Here is an 18,361-nt window from a genome sequence, read left to right on the forward strand (position 1 = left end):
CAAATAATGTTATATTACAAGTTACTAATGCCATCCTCATGCATTTCTTGACAATCGTTTCACTCTTAGTTTAGGACTTCTTGCTTGGTTTTTAACATTATGCACACATATCTGTAAATTACTAAATATATATCATTTTTAGTAATTTATTTGACTTCTTAAATTAATATACAGTAAAATTGACTTTTTTTTTTGGATATACAGCCCTGTGAGTTTTCAAACACCAGTTTGGATGCGTGTAACCACTAGCACAATTAGGATACATCATCCCAAGAACTCCCCCTTGTTGCCCTTCTATAGCCACACCCTCCCAAACCCTAATATGTTCTGACATATGGCAACCACTGATATATTCTCCATTGCTGTAGTTTTGTCTTTTCGAGAATGTTATATACATAGAATTATGCAATATGCAGCATTTTGAAACTGACTTTATTCATTCACCATTATGCCTTTGAGATTCACCCATGTTTATCGATAGTTCTTTTTATTATTGGATGCTATCCCATTATTTGTACTGCGTTTTGTTTATTCATCCATTGAAGGTTTCTTGTTAGGGCAGTTGTGAATAGGTATTCTACAAACAGTTGCATGCAGAGCTTTGTATGGACCAGTTTTCACATCAGGTGAGTAAATACCTTGCAGTACCAATGCTAGGTCTTTTGGTAAACTTGTTTATCGTTATAGGAACCCTAAAAACAGTTTTCCAGAGTGTTTACACATTTTCATAGCCACCAGCAATGTATGAGAGTCCCACTTTCCTGAATCCTTGTCAGCACTTGGTATTTGCTGTATATTAGGCATTCTCATAGGTGTGGAGAGATTTAATTGTTGCTTTAATTTTCAGTTCCCTAATGGAAAATAATGTGGGGCATCGTTTCACTTGCTTATTTGCTACCTGTTTATCTTCTTTGGTGACATGTTTGTTCACATCTTTTGCCCATTTTTTTTTTTTTTTGGCCGTACGCGGACCTCTCACTGTTGTGGCCTTTCCCGTTGTGGAGCACAGGCTCCGGACGCGCAGGCTCAGCGGCCATGGCTCACCGGCCCAGCCGCTCCGCAGCATGTGGGATCTTCCCGGACCAGGGCACGAACCCGTGTCCCCTGCATTGGCAGGCAGACTCTCAACCACTGCACCACCAGGGAAGCCCTTTTGCCCATTTTTAAATTGTTTATTTTCTTATTGTTGAGTTTTAAGAGTTCTTTGTATATTTTGGACAGAAGTACTTTATATATGTTTTGCAAATATTTACTGTCAGTGTGAGGCTTGTCTTTTCATTCTCATGTCAGTGTCTTTTGCAGAGAAGAATTTTTTAACTTTAATGAAGTCTAACTTGGCATTTGTTTTTCTTTTAGAGATCATACATTTGGTATTATATCTAAATGCATCACCAAACTGTAGGTCACATAGATTTAAGTCTATGTTTTCTTCTTGAAGTTTTATAGTTTTACATTTTATATTTAGGTCCATGATCCATCTTTATTTAATGTTGGTGTACGGTCTGTGTGTGTCAATTTTTTTTTTTTTTGCATGTGAATGTTCAGTTGTTCCAGTATCATTTGTTGAAAAAAAATCATTTTCTTGTTGAATTGCCTTTGCTCCTTTGTCAAAGATCAGTTGACTATATTTGTGTTGGTCTGTTCTATTGCACTGATCCATGTATCCTTTCTTTGACCAATAATGTCACACTGTGTTGATTACTATAGCTTTGTAGTAAGTCTTGAAGTTCAGTAGTGTCATTCTTCTGACTTTTTTTTTTAGTATCATGTTTGCTATTCTGATTCTTCTGCCTTTTCATATAAACTTTAGAATCAATTTGTAGGTAGCTACAAAATAGCTTGTTTGGATTTTGATTGGGATTCCACTGAATCTGTAGATCAAGTTTGGAAAAGTTGACAAGTTAACAATATTGAGTCATCCAGTCCATGAATATGAAATAACTATTTATTTAGATCTTCTTTGAATTTTTCAGCAATGTTTTATAGTTTTCTATATAAAAGTCCCATACATATTTTGTTAGAGTTACTTTTAAGTATTTTATTTTATGGAGCTATTGTAAATGATATTGTTTTTTAATTTCTAATTTCAGTAGTTCATTGCTGGAATATAGGAAAGCAGTTGGCTTTTGTATATTAACCTTATATCTTGCAACCTTGCTGTACTTGCTTCAGGAATATTTTTGAGCATTCTTTGGAATTTTCTGCTAGAATATTGTCACTCACTAATAGAGACAGTTTTATTTCTTCCCTTCCTATCTGTATACGTTCTCTTATCTTACTGAACTAGCTGGGACTTCCAGTATTATGTGGACTAGGAGTGATAAAAGAGGACATGCTTACCTTGTTCCTGATTTTAGGAGGAAGCATCCATTTTCTCGCCATTAAGTATGATGTTAGCTGTAGGATTTGCTGCATATTCTTTTTTAAAAAAATTAATTAATTGATTGATTGATTGATTTTTGGCTGCATTGGGTCTTCATTGCTGCACCCAGGCTTTCTCTAGTTGCGGCAAGCAGGGGCTACTCATCGTTGTGGTGCATGGGCTTCTCATTGCAGTGGCTTCTCTTGTTGCAGAACGCAGGCTCTAGGAGCTCGGGCTTCAGTAGTTGTGGCGTGTGGGCTCTCGAGCACAGGCTCAGTAGTTGTGGCGTACGGGCTTAGTTGCTCTGTGGCGTGTGGGATCTTCCCAGACCAGGGCTCGAACCTATGTCCCTTGCATTGGCAGGCGGATTCTTAACCACTGCGCCGCCAGGGAAGCCCCACATTCTTTATTAAATTGAGAACGTTTCTCTCTATTCCTAGTTTACCGATGGTTTTTTAAAATGAATGGGTGAGAATTTTGTCAGATGCTTTTTCTGCATCTAATGATAGGGTTGTGTGATTTTTTTTCTTCAGCCTGTTGATGTGATGGATTACTTGTCTGACTTTAGAATGTTGAGCATTCTTGCATACCTGGGATAAATCTCACTTGGTCGTGGTTTATATTTGCTTTTATACATGGTTGGATTCAGTCTTCTTGTTTTGATATTGGGGTAATACTGGCTTCATAGAACAAGTTTATTTTTATCGAAATAGGCCTATTTACCTATTTGTTACCTATTTGATACCTGTTTGTTCTTGCATACATTTTGATAGTTGTGTCTTTCAAAGAATTGATCCATTTCTTCTAAATATTCAGATTTGTAAGTATAGGGTTGTTTATTGTAATTCTTTATTTTTTTTCATGTTCATGAAGTCGAGAGGAATTAACCTTCCTTCATTTCTGATATTGATAAACTGTGTCCAATATCTTTCTTTCTTAGTTAGCTTGGGACAGTTTTATAAATTTTAATGATCTTTTCAAAGAATCAGCTTTAAGTTTTGTTAATTTTCTCTATTGTTTTTCTGTTTTTAATTTCATTTATTTCTTCTCTCATTTTTATTATTTCTTTTTTTTTTCCTGCTTGCTTTAGGCTTAAATTGTTCTTCTCTCTCTAGTATACTAAGGTATACTAGAGCTTGTTGATTTTTTTCTTTCTTCTTTTCCATTTAATGCCATAAATTTTGCTCTAAGCACTGCTTTTCACTGCATACAACAAATTTTGTTAAGCTGTGTTTCCATTTTTGTTTCATTCAATATATTTTAATTACACTTGAGAGTTCCTCTTTGACCCAAATATTTTTAGAAATATATCGTTTAGTTTCCAAATAATTGGAGATTTTCAGCTACCTTTCTGTTTTTGATTTCTAGGTTAATTCATTTGTGGTCTAAGAACATACTGTGTATGATTTCTACTTTTCTGTAATTTGTTAATGTATGTTTTATGGCCCAGAATGTGGTCTTTGTGGATGAATATTCCATGCGAGCTTGGGGAGAATGCATATTATGCCGTCTTAGATAGAGTATTTGTAAATGTCAGTTAGATAAAGGTGATTGGTTGTGCTGTTCAGGCCAACTGCGTCCTTATTGATTTGCTGCCTATTTGAGCTATCAATTTTGGAAAGAGGACCTGGTTTTTTAAAATAAATTTATTTATTTTATTTATTTATTTTTGGCTGTGTGGGGTCCCCGTTCCTGCACGCGGGCCCTCTCCAGCTGCAGCGAGCAGGGGCTACCCCCTGCTGTGGTGCACAGGCCTCTTATTGCAGTGGCCCCTCCTGCCGCGGAGCACGGGCTCTAGGCGCAAGGACTTCAGCAGTTGTGGGACGTGGGCTCAGCAGTTGTGGCCCGTGGGCTCCAGAGAGTAGGCCCAGCAGCTGAGGCACATGGGCTCAGCCGCTCCGCGGCACGTGGGATCCTCCCAAGACCAGGGCCCGAACCCGTGTCCCCTGCATTGGCAGGCAGACTCCCAACCACTGAGCCACCAGGGAAGCCCGGAAAGAGGACCTTGGAAGTCTCTAATTATAATAGTAGATGGGTCCATTTCCTTTTTCAGGTTTAACAGTTTTTGCCTCACATATTTTGATGCTCTGTTGTTAGGTGCAAACACATACAGGATTATTTTATCTTCCTGGAGAATTGGCCTTTTTGTGATTATGTAGTTTCCTCCTCCTTTATTCCTAATAATGTCCCTTGTCCTCAAGTCTGTTCTGTCTGAAATTAATTTAGCTACTCCAGTTTTCTTTTGATTAGGGCTAGCATGGTATATCTTTCTTCACACTTTTACTTTATTTTAAATATTTATTTATTTGGCTGCGTAGGGTCTTAGTTGCGGCAGGCGGGCTTCTTAGTTGCAGCTCACCAGCTCCTTAGTTGTGGCATGCAAACCCTTAGTTGTGGCATGCATGTAGGATCTAGTTCCCCAACCAGGGATCAAACCCGGGCCCCCTGCATTGGGAGTGCAGAGTCCTATCCAATGCTTCATCAGGGAAGTCCCACCTTCACTTTTAACCAAACAGACTTTGGTTTAATGTGGCCTTCTTGTAGACACAATGTAGTTGGGTCTTGTTTTGTTACCATTTTGGCAACATCTGTCTTCTAATTGATATGCTTAAACCATTCATATTTACATGATTATTGATACATTTGGATTAATATCAACCATGTTTGTAACGAGATTTTCTACTGGTTGCCTGTGGCTTATTTTTCTGCCCTCTCCAGTTTTAATTGAGCATTTTATATGATTCCACTTTATCTGTTCTCTTAGAGTATCAATTATACCTCTTAAGAATTTTTAGTTGTCGTTCTAGAATTTACAGTATACCCTTTCACTAATTTATGTACACCTTCCAATAACAGTATTCTCTTCACATGTAGTACTGACATCTTATAACAATGTGTTTCCAATCCCCACTCTCATTCCTTGTGATGTTGCTGTCATTCACTCACTTATCCATATGTGTAATTTCCTAATACTTTGTTACTAGTATTGCTTTAAACGGTTATCTTTTAGATCAATCAAGAGTAAGAAAAATTAAAGATTTTATTATACTTTCATTAATTCCTTCAACAATACTCTTCCGTTCTTTTTGTAGATCCATGTTTCTGACCTATGTAATCTTCCTTCAGTCTGAAAAAAATATTTTAACATTTCCTGAAGGATAGGTCTGATGGTGAATTGCCTCAGCTTTTGTTTGCCTGAGAAACTCTTTAATTTCTTGTTCCCTTTTTTATTGAAGTATAGTTGACTTACAATATTATATTAGGTTCAGGTGTAAAACACAGAGATTCAATATTTTTATAGGTTACATAACATACAAAGTTATTACAAAATGTTGACTATATTCCCTGTTCTGTACATTGCATCTTTGTAACTTATTTGTTTTATAACTGGTAGTTTGTACCTCTTAATCCCCTTCATTTATTTTGCCCCCTCCCCACTCATCTCTTTTCTGGTAGCCACTAGTTTGTTCTCTGTATCTGTGAGTCTGTTTCTGTTTTGTTATATTTGCTCATTTATTTTGTTTTTTAGATTCCATATATGAGTAAAAACATACAGTATTTGTCTTTCTCTGTCTGACTTATTTTACTAAGTATAATACCTTCTAGGTCCATCCATGTTGTTGTAAGTGGCAAGATTCCTTTCTTTTTTATGGCAGAGTAATATTCCAGTGTGTGTGTGTGTGTGTGTGTGTGTGTGTGTGTGTGTGTATCACATCTTCTTTATCCATTCACCTGTTGATGGACACTTAGGTTCCTTCCATATCTTGGTTATTATAAATAATGCTGCTATGAACATTGGGATGCATGTATCTTTTTGAATTACTATTTTTGTTTTCTTCAGATAAACACCCAGGAGTGGGATTGATGGATAGTATTGTAGCTCTATTCTTAATTTTTTAAGGAGCCTCCATATTGTTCTCCACAGTGGCTGCACCAATTTACATTCTCACCAACAGTGTACTGGGATTCCCTTTTCTCCACATCCTTGTCAACACTTGTTATTTCTTGTCTTTTTGATGATAGCCATTCTGAGGTGTGAGAGCCATTCTGAGGTGTGAGGTGATCTCCTTCACTCTTGAAGGATAATTTTTCTGGATACAGAATTCTAGATTGGTTGTTTTTGTCTTTCAATCCAAAAAGCATTTCACTCCACTCTCTTCTTGCTTGCATGATTTATGAGAAGTCTGCTGTAATTCTTATCCTTTATCCTTTTTCCTCTAAGGGTAACCATTACCCTTCAACCTCCCTGGTATGGCTTCTTTCAAGATTTTCTCTTTTTTTGTATTTTGAAATTTGACTATGATATGTTTAGGTATAGGTTTTGTGTTGTGTTGTTTTATCCTGTTTGTTGTTCTTTGAGCTACTTGGATCTATGGTTTGGTGTCTGTCATTAATTTTGTAAAGTTCTCAGGTGTTATTACTTCAACTATTTATTTTGCCCTTTCCTCTCTTTTATCTACTGCTGGTATTGCAGTTACACATATGTTATGATTTTACAGTTATCTCACAGTTCTTAGATGTCTGTACTTATTATTTCATTTATTTATCTTTTTGCTTTTAGTTTGGGAAGTTTCTGTTGATTTATACTCAAGCTCACTGCTTTTGTTCTCAGCCATGTCAAGTCTACTGATGAACCCATCAAAGATATTCTTCATTTCTGTTACAGTGGATTTTTAATTTCTGGCAGGTCCTTTTGTTTTTTTCTTAGAATGTCCATCTCACTGCTTACAGTATCCATGTATTCTTGCAGATTATCTATGTTTATTAGAGCCTGTATCAGTCAGGGTTCTTAAAAGAAATATATACAGCTGGGAGAGAGAGAGAGAAAGATATCAACAAATTGGCTAATGCAATTCCGGGGGCTGGCAAGTATGAAATCTGTAGTGTAGTAGTGTAGACTGGTAGGCTGGAACACTTGATTAGGAGCTGATGCTGCAGTCTTGAGACATAATTTCTTCTTCTTAAGGGAAACCTCAGTTTTGCTCTTAAGTCTTTTTAATCGATTGGAGGAGGCCCATCCACATTTTCAAGGAAAATGTCCTTGACTTAAAGTCAATCGATTATGAAAGTTAGCTGCATCTACAAAATACTTTCACAGCAACACCTATATTAGTGTTTAATTGAATAACTGACTACTATAGCCTAGCCAACTTGACGTATAAAACTAACCATACAGAGCTCTTAAAATATTAATCATAATTATTTAAAATTATTTGATACTTCCAAAATCTCTGCTATATTTGAGTCTGGTTCTACTGCTTGAGTCTGGTTCTACTGCTCTTCAGACTGTGTTTTTCTCATCTTTTATCATGCCTTGTAAATTTTTGTGTGTGTGTGTAATCTTTTTTTTTAACATCTTTATTGGAGTATAATTGCTTTACAATGGTGTGTTAGTTTCTGCTTTATAACAAAGTGAATCAGCTATACATATACATATATCCCCATATCTCCTCCCTCTTGTGTCTCCCTCCCACCCTCCCTATCCCACCCCTCTAGGTGGTCACAAAGCACTGAGCTTATCTCCCTGTGCTATCTATTTTACATTTGGTAGTGTATATATGTCAATGCCAATCTCTCACTTCGTCTCAGCTTACCTTTACCCTTCCCCGTGGTCTCAAATCCATTCTCTAAGTCTGTGTCTTTATCCCTGTCCAGCCCCTAGGTTCTTCAAAACCATTTGGTTTTTTTAGAGTCCATATATGTGTGTTAGAATACGGTATTTGTTTTTTTCTTTCTGACTTACTTCACTCTGTGTGACAGACTCTAGGTCCATCTACCTCACAACAAAAACTCAATTTTGTTTCTTTTTACGGCTGAGTAATATTCCATTGTATATACGAGCCACACATTCTTTATCCATTCATCTGTTGATGGACACTTAGGTTGCTTCCATGTCCTAACTATTGTAAATAGAGCTGCAATGAACATTGTGGTATGTGACTCTTTTTGAATTATTATGCCTTGTAAATTTTTGCTGAAATCTAGACATATTGTATTCGGTAATGGGAACTGGGGTAAATAGCCCTCTAGAGTGAGGACTGATGTTAATGTGGCTAGGATTGGGGCATTGCTTTATGTTTGTTTTAGGTACCAGAGGCTTCGACTTCCTCTATTAGCTTTATTTTGTCTCCTTTCTTAACTTTGGGCCCCCCTAAGTATCCCTCCTCAGAGAGAGTCTGTGTTGTACAGCTCTTTTGTCTGTAATCCACTGTTGGTATCCTGAAATCCTGTCAGTGTGGTGGTAAGGTGTGGGTGAGGGTCAGTGTTCTACAGTCTTCAAATTATATCAATTCTTTTAGTAGACCCACGTCTCTTCCCTGTGACCTTGACAAGCGTTTCTTCTTGTATAGGTTCCCCTCCCCCCAACCCCTTCCCCTGAGTGAAACAGGCAGGCTAGAGGGGGCTGCATTGAGAGGACTATCATTTTCCATGGTTTGGAATAAGGTTGTGATAAAATATTTCCCCCCTGAAAAGTAGGTCTTTTTTATGGAGAAAGTTCTGTGTATGTTTCACAAAGATTATTCTTTTTCTCCAAAAGTGAATCTTCTTTGGATCTTTACTGTGAGAATCTGGCAAGTTTTCTTGAGGTAATGTCCATTATGTGTGGATGTCCACCTAAGATTCAGCCCCCAGGAGTTCCTCACTTTCTAGCTGGTCCCCAGTCATCCTCTAGCAATTTGTCAAAATTACCACCTAAATGGTCCTACTAGCGTATGGCTCCAGCAGCTTCTCCAGGTGAACACATCTCAGGTGTGACTCTCTAGCTTCACCTGTCTTCCTATTTCTAGGTGACAACTTGTCCTGCAACATGAGTTTTCTGATGAGTCCAGTAAAAATCAGTGCTTTTCCGTTTGTCCAATTCTTCTTGTTGTAAAGACAACAATACTTGCCATCTTTTTGCATGTCAGAGCTCAAACCAGAAGTCTCCTTCTCATTGTGCTTGTAACACACATTTCCCTAATGGTTAATGATGTTGAACCACTTTTCATGGGCTCACTTCACATCCATACATTCTTTTGGTGAATTTTCTGTTCAAGTCTTAAACTCATTTTAATGAGATAATTTATTTTCTTACTGTTGAGTTGTGGGGGTTCTTTATAGATTCTGGATGCAAGTTCTTTATCAGATATATGATTTGAAAATATTTTCTCCCATTCTGCACCTTGTCTATTCATTGTATTAAGTTTTTTTTTCATAAAGTAAACACTCAATTTTGATGAAGTCCAATTTAGAATTTTTAATTTAATTTTATGGCTCACGCTCTTGATAACATATCTAAGTACTCCTTTCCTAACTCCGCATCACAAATATCTTCTTCTATGTTTTCTTCAAAAAGTGTTAGAGATTTACATTTTACATTTAGAGCTTAATCCATTTTGAGTTAATTTTTTTGTAACAGGTGTGAGGATTAGGTGCTTTTTTTTTTTTTGTCACGTAGGTACCTAATTTCTTTTTTTTTAATCACATCACCATTTGTTGAAAAGTCTATCCTTTCTCCATTGAATTACCTTTGCACCTTTGTCAAACATCAATCGTGTGGGTTTATTTATGGATTTTTGCTTTCTGTTACATTGATCTATGTATCTATCCCTTCACCGTGTTTACTGTATTTATGTATTAATTTAAAAAATCAGATAGTGTGAGTCCAACTTTGTCCTTCTTTTTCAAAACATTATTGGCTATACTCATTCTTCTGCCTTTCTATATAACTTTTAGAATCAAGCTTAGCTGTATTTTAAAAAGCTCTTGCCAGGCTTTTGATGGGAATGGAGTTAAATCTGTAGATCAGTTTGGGGAGAATTGATACCTTAAATACATAGTTTCCCAATCAGTGTACAGAATAAGTCTCTCAGTCTCTCAGTTTTTTTGGCTGCAACGTGCGGCATGCAGGATCTTAGTTCTGCGACCAGGGATTGAACCCGTGCCCCCTGCAGTGGAAGTATGGAGTCTTAACCACTGGACCACCAAGGAAGTCATGTCTCTCAATTTATTTATATCTTCTTTGATTGCTTTCACCAGTGTTTTGTAATATTCAGTATTCAATCCTGCACATGGTTTGGTAGACTTCTTTGTAAGTATTTCATTTTTTAAAGGTATTGTGAATTTTTAGAACTTTCCATTTTCATTGTTTATTGCTAGTATATATAGAAATATGATTGACAGTATAATTAAAAATGAAAAAGGAGAAGTTACAACAGACACCACAGAAATACAAAGCATCCTAAGAGACTACTACAAGCAACTCTAAGCTAATAAAATGGACAACCTGGAAGAGATGGACAAATTCTTGGAAAGGTATAACCTTCCAAGACTGAACCAGGAAGAACTAGAAAATATGAACAGACGAGTCACAAGTAATGAAATTGAAACTGTGATTAAAATTCTTCCAACAAACAAAAGTCCAGGACCAGATGGCTTCACCGGTGAATTCTATCAAACACTTTGAGAAGAGCTAACACCCATCCTTCTCAAACTCTTCCAAAAAATTGCAGAGGAAGGAACACTCCCAAATTCATTCTACGAGGCCACCATTACCCTCATACCAAAACCAAAGATACTACAAAAAAAGAAAATAACAGACCAATATCACTCATGAACATAGATGCAAAATTCCCCAAGAAAATACTAGCAAACAGAATCCAACAACACATTAAAAGGATCCTACATCATGATCAAGTGGGATTTACCCCAGGGATGCAAGGATTCTTCAGTACACTCAAATCAATGTGATACATCATATTAACAATTTGAACAATAAAAACCATATGATGGGGCTTCCCTGGTGGTGCAGTGGTTGAGAGTCCACCCGCTGATGTAGGGGACACGGCTTTGTGCCCCCGTCTGGGAAGATCCCACATGCTGTGGAGTGGCTGGGCCCGTGAGCCATGGCCGCTGAGCCTGTGCGTCCAGAGCCTGTGCTTCACAATGGGAGAGGCAACAACAGTGAGAGGCCCACGTACTGCAAAAACACAAAAAACAAAAACCATATGATCATCTCAATAGATGTAGAAAAAGGTTTTGACATAATTTCAACACCTGTATATAAAAACTCTCCAGAAAGTGGGCATAGAGGGAACCTACCTCAATATAATAAAGCCCATGTATGAAAAACCCACAGCAAACATCATTCTCAATGGTGCAAAACTGAAAGAATTTCATCTAAGATCAGCAACAAGACGAGAATGTCCACTCTCACCACTCTTATTCAACATAATTTTGAAAGTCTTAGCCATGGCAATCAGAGAAGAAAAATTAATAAAAGGAATACATATTGGAAACGAAGAAGTAAAGCTGTCACTGTTTGCAGATGACATGATACATAGATATACATAGATAATCCTAAAGATGCCACCAGAAAACTACTAGAGCTAATCAATGAATTTGGTAAAGTTGCAGGATACAAAATTAATTCACAGAAATCTCTTGTGTTCCTATATACTAACAATGAAAGATCAGAAAGAGAAACTAAGGAAACAATCAGATTCACCATTGCCACAAAAAGAATAAAATACCTAGGAACAAACCTACCTAAAAAGGTAAAAGACCTGTACTCAGAAAACTGTCAGACACTGATGAAAGAAATCAAAGATGACCCAGACAGATGGAGAGGTATACCATGTTTTTGGATTGGAAGAATCAATATTGTGAAAATGACTACACTACCCAAAGCAATCTACAGATTCAATGCCATCGCTATCAAATTACCAATGGCATTTTTAAAAGAACTGTAACAAAAAAAATCTTAAAACTTGTATGGACACACAAAAGACCCTGAAGAGCCAAAGCAGTCTTGAGGGAAAAAATCGGAGCTGGAGGAATCAGACTCCTTGACTTTAGACTTTACTACAAAGCTACAGTAATCAAGACAATATGGTACTAGCACAAAAACAGAAATATAGATCAATGGAACAGGATAGAAAGCCCAGAGATAAACCTATGCACCTATGGTCAACTAATCTATGACAAAGGAGGCAAGGATATACAATGGAGAAAAGACAGTCCCTTCAATAAGTGTTGCTGCAAAAACTGGATAGCTACATGTTACAGAATGAAATTAGAACACTCCCTAAAACCATACACAAAAATAAATTCAAAATGGACTAGAGACCTAAATGTAAGGCCGGTCACTGTAAAACTCTTAGAGGAAAACATAGGTAGAACACTCTTTGACATAAATCACAGCAAGATCTTTTTTACCCACCTCCTAGAGTAATGGAAATAAAAAGAAAAGTAAACAAATGGGACCTAATTAAACTTAAAAGCTTTTGCACAGCAAAGGAAACTATAAACAAGAAGAAAAGACAACCCTCAGAATGGGAGAAGATATTTGCAAATGGATCAACAAAGGATTAATCTCCAAAATATATAAACAGCCCATGCAGCTCAATATTAAAAAAAACAAACAATGCAATCAAAGAATGGGCAGAAGACCTAAACAGACATTTCTCCAAAGAAAATATGCAGGTGGCTAAGAGGCACAACATCACTAATTATTAGAGAAATGCAAATCAAAACTACAGTGAATTATCACCTCACACTGGTCAGAATGGCCATTATCAGAAAATCTACAAACAATAAATGCTGGAGAGGGTGTGGAGAAAAGGGAACCGTCTTGCACTGTTTGTGGGAATGTAAATCGATACGATGATTATGGAGAACAGTATGGAGGTTCCTTAAAAAACTAAAAATGGAATTACCATATGACCCAGCAATCCCACTCCTGGGCGTATACCCTGAGAAAACCATAATTCAGAAAGAGTCACGCTCCCCAATATTCTTTGCAGCCCTGTTTACAATTGCCAGGTCATGGAAACAACCTAAATGTCCATCGACAGATGAATGGATAAAGAAGATGTGGTACATATATACAATGGAATATTACTCAGCCATAAAAAAGAATGAAACTGGGTTATTTGTAGAGACGTGGATGGACCTAGAGACTGTCATACAAAGGAGTGAAGTATGTCAGAAAGAGAAAAACAAGTACCGCATGCTAACGCATATATGTGGAATCTAGAAAAATGGTACAGATGAATTGGTTTGCAAGGCAGAAATAGAGACAGAGATGTAGAGAACAAACGTATGGACACCAAAGGGGGAAAGTGGTGGGGGAGGGGTGGTGGTGGTGGGATGAATTGGGAGATTCATTTTAGACTCATCTGTCTAAAATGAAATCACAACAAAAGTTAAAATGAATGATAACAAAAGCACAATATATCCAAATGCAGGGATTGCAGCTAAGGATGTGCTTAGAAGAATTCTTCCCACATGTCACGGAACAACTAAGCCCGTGCACCACAACCACTGAGCCTGTGCTGTAGAACCTGCGAGCCATGACTGCTGAGCCCATGTGCCACAACTACTGAAACCTGCGTGCCTGGGGCCCATGCTCTGCAACAAGAGAAGCCACCGCAATGAGAAGGCCACGCACTGCACTGAAGAGGAGCCCCCACTCGCCACAACTAGAGAAAGCCCATACACAGCAACAAAGACCCAACACAGCCATAAATAAATAAATAAATAATTTTATTTTGAATAAATAAATAAATTTTTAGGAAAATGTCCAATTGTTTTCCAAAGGGGTTACATCATTTTATATTTTATATTCCCACAGTATGACATGAGTGTTCCAATATATTCGTATTCTCATAACACTTGGTAAGGTCAGTGTTTTGTTTTGTTTTTAATTTTAATTTTAGTGATTCTAGTGGTCATGGAGTGGTATCTCATTGTGGGGTTTTTTTTGTGGTCCGCAGGCCTCTCACCACTGTGGCCTCTCCCTTTGCAGAGCACAGACTCCTTATGTGCAGGCTCAGTGGCCATAGCCCACGGGCCCAGCTGCTCCACTGTATGTGGGATCCTCCCAGACCGGGGCACAAACCCGCATCCCCTGCATCGGCAGGCAGACTCTCAACCACTGCGCCACCAGGGAAGCCCCTCATTGTGGTTTTAATTTGCATCTCCCTGAAGACTAATACTGTTAGGCATATTTTCATGTGCTTATTGGCTATTTGTATTTCTTTATTTGTGAAGTGTCTGTTCAAATATTTTCCTTTATTAATAGTTTGTCTTTTGTTATTGTTTTGTAAGAACTCTTTCAAACTTCTGAATACAAGTCCTTTTTCTGATACATTCATGGCAAATATTTTCTCTTAGGATGTGGCTTGCCGTTTTGTTTTCTTAATAGTTACCTTTGAAGAGCAAAATTTTTAAATTTTGGTGAAATTCAAATTATTTATTTATATTTTATTATTTGGCATTTTGTGTTCCTACCTCAAGGTCACAACCATTTTCTGTTTTCTTCTAGAAGTTTTATAGCTTTAGGTTTTCAGTTTAGGTGTCTAATCCATGTGTTGTTAATTTTGTTTATGGTGGGGGTAATGGTTAATGCTCATTTTATTGCTACTGGCTCTCCAATTGTTCTGGCATGCTTTATTGAAAGATTCTTTTCCCACATTGAATTGCTTTGCACCCATAGTCAAAAGTCAAATCTAGACTCTGTTGTGTCATATTTATCTATTTGTTTATCTTAATGCCAATACCAATATCTTGATTAATGTTGTATCACATGAAGTCTCAAAATCAGGAAGAATGAGTCTTCCAAATTTGTTTTCTTTTCTTTTTTTGATTATTTTTATAAAAGTCTCTGCATTTTTATACACATTTTAACATTAACCTGTCAATTTCTTTTGAAAAGTTTTCTAGAATTTTACTTGGAATTGTGTTGAATCTATAGAACAATTTGGGCACAGTTAACATCTTTTTTTTTTTTTTTTTTTTTTTGTGGTACGCAGGCCTCTCACTGTTGTGGCCTCTCCCATTGCGGAGCACAGGCTCCGGACGCGCAGGCTCAGCGGCCATGGCTCACGGGCCTAGCCACTCTGAGGTATGTGGGATCTTCTCGGACTGGGGCATGAACCTGTGTCCCCTGCATCGGCAGGCGGACTCTCAACCACTGCGCCACCAGGGAAGCCCTTTAACATCTTTTTAAAAAAACTTTTATTTATTCAAGTATAGTTGATTTGCAATATTATATTAGTTTCAGGTGTACAGAATAGTGATTCAGTATTTTTGCAGATTATACTCCATTTTAGGTTATTACAAGATAACGGCTATAATCCCCTGTGCTACACAGTATATCCTTGTTGCTTATCTATTTTATATGTAGTAGTTTGTATCTATTAATCCCATACCCATAATTTGTTCCTCCCCCTTTCCCTCTCCCCTTTGGTAACCACAAGTTTGCTTTCTATATCTGTGAGTCTGTTTCTGTTTTGCATATACATTCATTTGTATTCTTTTTTTAGAATCCACATATAAGCGATATCATACAGTATTTGGAGGATATTTAACATCTTAATATTAAGTCTGAACAATATTCCATTTCCTTTCTCTTGAGAGGGGCTTGTTAATATCTAGATTCTAGATCATTTAGGTTTCTTTGCATTCTTAGCTCTCTTATGGGTTTTAGAAACTAGGATTTTGCAGGTTATTTGGTTTCCTCTCGTGCCATATCCTTAGTGACTTTCTGTATCCTAAGTGGAAGTAGAAGCCACTTTTTTCTATGAGTAACTTTTAAACTTCTGATTCAAATACTTTATTTCTCCTTTTTAAAGTTATTATTTTCTTTATAAAATAGCTTCATTCAAGGTATAATAGACATTTAATAATGTGGACACAAAGTTTACAATTAAATATGTATACCAGATGAATACACCTTTTAATCAAGATAACTATATGTGACATCCCCTGAAATTCTTCATGTCCCTTTGTAATCACTCCTCACACACCTCCCCAATCTGCCCCCATCCATAGACAACCACTGGTCTGCTGTCACTATATATTAGTTTGTATATTGCAGAATTTAAATAAAACTCTTCTTTCACTTGGCATAATTATTTTGAAATTCATTCATGTTATTGCATGTATCATTAACTCATCCCTTTTTGCTGCTGAGTAGTATTCCATTGTATCAATATACTCCAGTCTCTCTATTCAATTATTGGTGAAGATTTGGGATGTTTACAGTTTTGGCTATTTTAAATATAGTTCCTATAAACATTCCTGTACAGGTTTTTATATGGATTTATGCTTTGATTACTCTTGGGTAAATAAATGCCCAGCTGTGGAATGACTGGAATCAATGGTATATTAATTAATTGGTCATCCATCTGATCTCTTTTATACACTGCTAATTTCAGTTTGCTTGTATGTCAAAGGTTTGTGTTCATGTTCAAAAGACATTAATCTGTAGTTTTCTTATAATGTCTTCACCTACTTTTGGTATCAGAGTAATTCTGGTGTCATAGAATGAATTGGGAAGTATTCTCTCCTCTTCAAATTTATGTAAGAGTTTGTTTGTAGTTTGTGAAGAATTGGTATTCTTTCTTGCTTAAATTCCTCAGTGAAGATATTTGGGTCTAGGAGGTACTTTTTATTTTCTACGGATTTCAAATATATTTTAATTTATTTGATAGAGGACAATTCATGTTATCTATTTCTTCTCAAGTGAGCTTTCTAGTTTGTATATTTCAAAAAAATTATCCATTTCATCTACCTTGTCAAATTTATTTATATAAAATTGCTCATAATAATCCATAATTTAAAAAATATCTATAGAATCTGTAGTATTGTCACATGTCTCATTCTTGATACTGGTAGTTTGTATCTTCTTTTTTCCTGCTCAGTCTGGCTAGAAGGTTATCAGTTTTATTGACCTTCTAAAAGAATGACTTTTGATTTCATTGATTTATTTTATGTTAGTTTGGGTCTAAGCTCTTAAGTTTTATTCTCTGTATGTATACATTTCATTTTGTTCCCTCTTTTTTTTTTCTGGTTTCCTAAGGTGGGCTGAAGTCATTGATTTGACATCTTTTCCTTTCGTAACAGAGTTGAAATAGAAGCCCACAAATTTGACAAGTTGCATTTTCATTCAGTTCCTAATACTTTCTAATTTCCCTTTCCACTTTTTCTTTGACCCATATGTTATTTAGAAATGTATGAATTCACTTCCAAATGTTGAGGGATTTTTTTCCCTTGAGATATTTCTGTTATTGATTTTTAGTTTAATTGCTTTATGATTGGAGAACATAGTTTGTTTGACTTAAATCTTTTTAAATTTATTGAGGCTTGTTTTGGGGACCAGAATATATAACCAATATATCTTGGTTAATGTTCTGTTGCACATGAAAAAAATATATATTCTGATATTGGTTGTTGGAGCATTGTATATGTCAATTAGGAAAAGTTACTTGACAGTATTGCTAAAGTCTTCTGTACCCTTATCAACTTCCTGTTTGCTTGTTCTATTGTTTTTTAAGAGAGGCATATTGAAACCTCTGACTATAATTGTGGATCTGTCTATTTCTCCCTCCAGTTCTATTGGTGTTTGCTTCAAGTATTTTGAAGCTGCATTAGTGGTTGCATAGATTTTTAGGATTGTTAGGTCCTCTTGATGAATTGACCTCTTTATCATTGTGAATTAACCTTATTTTTGGTAGTAACATTCTGTTGTCTGAAATCTACTAATTCTGATATTAATCTAGTAAATATAGCATTATTTAGATTAATTTTAATATGGTATATCATCTTCTATTCTTTTTCTTTTAAATGAAGTGTGTCTTTATATTTAAAATGCTCTTTTTTGTAGACAGCATATAGCTGGGTCTTGAATTTTTATCTAATCTGACAACCCCTGACTTTTAATTAGAAGGTTTAGGCTCTATAAATTACTATGATAATTTAAATGGTTAGTTTTAAATCCTACTATTTTTTTCTGTTTGTTGTTTTTTCACTTTGTTCCTTTTTTCCTTCCCGTTTTTCTCATGGGTAAAATGAGTATTATTTATGATTCCACTTTAACACCTCTTTGCTTATTAGTTGTAACTCTGTTTTGTTGTTTTGGTGGTCACTTAAGATTTATAGAATATATCTTTAACCTACCATTGTCTGTTATCAAATGAAGTTATACCACTTCAAGTACAACATAAGAACCTTACA

Source organism: Tursiops truncatus, chromosome 2, assembly GCF_011762595.2.
Source record: "Tursiops truncatus isolate mTurTru1 chromosome 2, mTurTru1.mat.Y, whole genome shotgun sequence".
NCBI lineage: Eukaryota > Metazoa > Chordata > Mammalia > Artiodactyla > Delphinidae > Tursiops > Tursiops truncatus.